We start from the raw sequence: 4638 nt of genomic DNA, 5'->3' as shown, positions 1-4638 counted from the left end.
GGAGGATGGGGAGGAAGAGAGGAGAGCAAAAGAAAGAGGGAGAAGAGAATGAAGGTGAAAGGGGAAGAGAAAGAGAAAGGAGAGAATAAGAGGAAAGGGAAGAGAGGAGGAGGAGGAAGAAACGAGTGGTAGGGAGAAGAAAGAAGGAAGAGGAAAGGGGGAAACGGAAGGAAAGAGAAGAAAGAAGAAGAGAACACCAAAGTAAAGAGGAAAATGCGTAAAGAGTCACTCAAACACACACACTTAAGACGCACTCAAGCCTAAAAATGCACTCAACATCTACAAAATGCACTCAAAATACAAAGACGTACTCAATTCACAATAAGCGTTAAATTCTAAAAAAAAAAAAAAACACTCGAATTTGAAGAGGTACTCAGTGAAAGCACTCAATTTACACAACGCACTCAAAAGGCCTTGTTCGGTTATGTGAGTGTCACGTCTCAATGGGGCACTGTTTGATCTGGTTAGGTTAGATTAGGTTAGATTAGGTTAGGTTAGGTTAGGTTAGGTTAGGTTAGATTAGGTTAGATTAGGTTAGGTTAGGTTAGGTTAGATTAGGTTAGGGTCCCAGCAGAAAAGATATTATGCTGGGAGCGCTGAGAAGAGACGAGTGTTTACAGTTAACAATCACAACCACTTGTGATAGTTGACCTCCTGAGTGCCCCTAAATAGCCCTTAACAAGCACCCCTTTTTGAGGTCATGACTCCCCCTCCTACACTCACTTATAAAGGGGAGAGGGGTAAAGGGAGGGACTGGGAAGAGGGAAGGAGGGGAAGGGTTAAAGGGGGGAGGAAGAAGGAGAGGAGGAATAGTGAGGGGAAGAGGGAGGGGAAGCAAGGGAGGAAGAAGGAGAGAGAGAAGGAGGGGTCGAAAAAAGGAAGGGCAGGAATAGTGAGGAGGAGGAAGTGAAGGGAAGGAAGGGGAAGAAAGAGGGAGGGGGGAATAGTGAGGGGGGAAGAGGGAGGATTAGAGGGAGGGAAGGGTTAGAGGGAGGGGGAGAGTTAGAGGGAGGTGGAGAGTTAGAGGGAGGAACAGTGAGGGGGTGGAAAAGGGAGGGTTAAAGGGAGGGGAAGAAAGAGGGGAAGCAAGAGGGTGGAGAGTAGGAGAGGGGATAAGAGGTGAGGGAAGAGGGAGAGGGAGATATAGGGAATATCTCACATCCCTCAGAAGGCATAAATAAGGCAGGTTTTACCGCGATAAACGACCCGTCACGTCCAGACCCACACATTAGCCCACATTATAAGCCAATATTTCGTAAAACTCAGTGTACCAGCCAACACCACCCCCGGCCGCTTCTGTAACACCTCACTTTATAATGAGAGAGAGAGAGAGAGAGAGAGAGAGAGAGAGAGAGAGAGAGAGACGTAAGATTTCAACTGAATACATTTAGAAGTAACATTTTAACTGACTACCGGTATATAAAAGGTATCTGGTATATAAAGTATTAGCATTTATTATAAAGTAAGTATTTATAAGCGGTATATGCTATATCCAGTACAATAATATAGCACAAACTGGTAAAAATAGGTATATAACACACATATATGGAACACCCATTCTAAGCATATGGTACAAGGTATGGTACAATGACGGTACACACACAGCAGAAATACCTAGCACCTGTCGTATATATATAAACTAATGGTACAATCTGGTAAGGAGAGTATTTCAATAAATGATTCGATTCAATTTAATGAGCTCAGTATATTTCTGAGCCTTGAGTCCTGGTTAGTTCCATTCAATTTCCACCTTAAGAGGCTTGTATCTCTAATTCCTAGGTGAGGAGGCTGGAGGTAAGGTCTTGGAGGTTGGACGATGTTGGAGGTAGAGGAGGTGTTGGAGGAAGAGGAGGGTGTGGGGGAGAGGGAGGGTGTAGGAGGTAAATGAGGTTTTTTGGGAGGTAGAGGAGGGTGGTGGAGGTAGAGTAGGATGTTGGAGGTAGAGGAGGGTGGTGGAGGTAGAGTAGGATGTTGGAGGTAGAGGAGTCTGGGGGAAAAGGAGGGAGGGATTGGTAGGGAACTGGGGGAAGGAAGAGTACTGGGAAAGAAGGAAGGAAGAACACTGGGTAGGAAAAGAAGGAGGGAAAGAAATAAAGGTACACGGAAGGAAGAGAAGGAGATAAGAAGGAAAGATACAGGGAGGAAGGAAAAAAAAAGCGTGAAAGAAGGAAGGACAGAAAGCGTCATTCAGGAAATCCATTCACATCCCCCATTTAAAATATACGGCTATTATTATTTCCCGTGCAATGGTTCCTAATACACACCACGGAGGGAGGGGGAGGGCCTATTATAAAATCGGGGGGGGGGATAGCCCTTTATAAAATCAAATACGTCACACTAACAAGGCTAATCATAGTTCCAGTCCCCTTTAAAGAACATCAAAGAGTGACGAGGGGGCGCTACGTGTAATGGGGTGAAGGTGGAGAGACATTAGGTAAACATCAAAGTGGTTCTGGAGAGGGAACAATTGGCTCACCTCTCTGTAGTTTGACGAAATTTCAATTATTATTTCCCCCCGAGTTTCAAAATAGTTTACAGTAGGTAGTCTAAGTTAATTCTCTCTTGCCTCTATAACATTGTCATTTACGACGGTACACTCAGAGCTAAATATTTTACGCCGTAGGGATTTTTTTTTTACGTCGTTTCTGATACAGGTGAAAATTATTTACATTTACGTAGTTTTCGTGGAATTTTCATTATTTGCGACAATAAACTAAAGTTAGAGCCAAGATGAATTCTATCTATAATTTCAGTTCCAAATTATAACACATTATAGTAGACAGTTCCAGGATCAATTAATTTCTCCTATAATCTATAACTTAGGCCAATTAACTAACCTTTACTTAATTAATTTAAATTCGAGATGGTTTACAATTTTCAGCCGTTGTTAATTATATTCTTAATAAATAATTATATCCTTCACACTTTATAAATGACACATAAACCGATTTACCAAGATAAACTAACTTGTACTTTCTGTGTGTATGTGTGTGTGTGTGTGTGTGTGTGTCTGTGTTCCTCCATAATGAGAGCCTTGGCCTTTAATAAGTGACATTTATCTTGATTTACAATGCTAGATTAACCTTTACACAAAAGCTCTGAAATCCGTCATCATCAACAGTTTAGAGTGATTTACAATGTGATTTTTTTTACATTTTTTTTTTTACTTTTGTATAGAACTTTTGGGGGTTCACTCTGTTCTAATGGATGATACGTTCTTGTATTGATTTATAACGCAAGACTCTCTCTCTCTCTCTCTCTCTCTCTCTCTCTCTCTCTCTCTCTCTATATATATATATATCTCTCTCCTTCCTGTCCTCTTTTTCCTTTCTCTCACACTCTCTTCTCCCCCTCCCTCCCTCCTCACACTTCCCCCTTCTCCCTCCTCCTTCCCTCCCTCTCTCACTCTCCCCTTCTCCCTCCCCTCCTTCCCTCCTTCTCCACACTCTCCCCTTTCTCCCTCCCCTCTCACCCTCTCCTTCTCTCCCTCCCTCTCCTCTCCCTCCCTCTCACTCACTAAACACCCCTCACTATCACAGTATCATCGGGTATATAAAATGACCGCGCCGTTCACCCCACTGAGAATGAAATCGAGCTGTGTGTTTATATTCCCACTGCAACTAAAAGAACGTATCTAGTTAATAATGAAGTGTCTTAGGGGAATTTTGATATGTCTTTCGAGTATATTTTTTTCGTTTTATCTTAAGTGTGTTAGATACGTTCTGATATTCCCATCTACGAGGAAAGACTTGACCTTGCGATATTTTAAGTGCGTCAGTTAGTTAGGTCCTTACAACAATATTTACGATTGTTTTTTTAAGGTACGAATCATAGTGAATGGGACCCCTCTTTCCTCCCACCCTTTAAGTCATATATAAACAATACCACCAACCCTCGTGTCACATATATGAAAGATTTTATTTTTTATTTATTTTTTTAAAGTTAATTGGAGTAAAGGTAAAACAACAGGTGTGTATATTAAGTGTCATCACCTTTATGCTGTGTCCACCTCGCTATTGTCTCTCTCTCTCTCTCTCTTTTTCTTTCTTGTTCACTTTCTTTCTCTCTTACTCTATGTCTTTAGTTTATTCCAGACTCTTTTCTCATCTGTTTATTTGCGTTTATGTCTGTGTTATCTTCTGTTTATTTATCTCTCTCTCTCTGTCTCTCTCTTGTATTATCTATTTTTCTTATCTCTCTTCTCCTCCACATAGTCTCTACTCTTTAGCATCTTCTTCTTTCCTTTCCTCCTCCTCCTCTCCCCCCTTCCTCACCCTTCACCTTCACCCTCAACCACTCTTTCCCACCTCTTACCCCTCATTAATCCCCCCTTCCCCCTCTCTTCCTCCTCCTCCCCCTCTCCCTCTTCTCTTCCTCTTCTTTCCTCTACCCCCTTTTCTTCCTCCTCCCCCTGCCCCTCCCTCTCCTCCTCCACGCCCCTTTTCTCCCCTCTCCCCCTCTCCTCACCTCTTCTCCTCCACCCTCCCCCTTTTTCCTGCTCCCACCCTCTCCCCTTCCCACCCTATACCCTCCCCCCCACTCCTCCCTCACCTCCAAATTATAAGCTGTTCGTTCCGTAATGAGAAGCTCAACGGGCTGTTAATCGAAGCATGTAACCCACACTGTGATTAACGTACG

Source organism: Homarus americanus, unplaced genomic scaffold (assembly GCF_018991925.1).
Source record: "Homarus americanus isolate GMGI-L3 unplaced genomic scaffold, GMGI_Hamer_2.0 scaffold22200, whole genome shotgun sequence".
NCBI lineage: Eukaryota > Metazoa > Arthropoda > Malacostraca > Decapoda > Nephropidae > Homarus > Homarus americanus.
Note: the sequence above shows the minus strand (reverse complement) of the source record.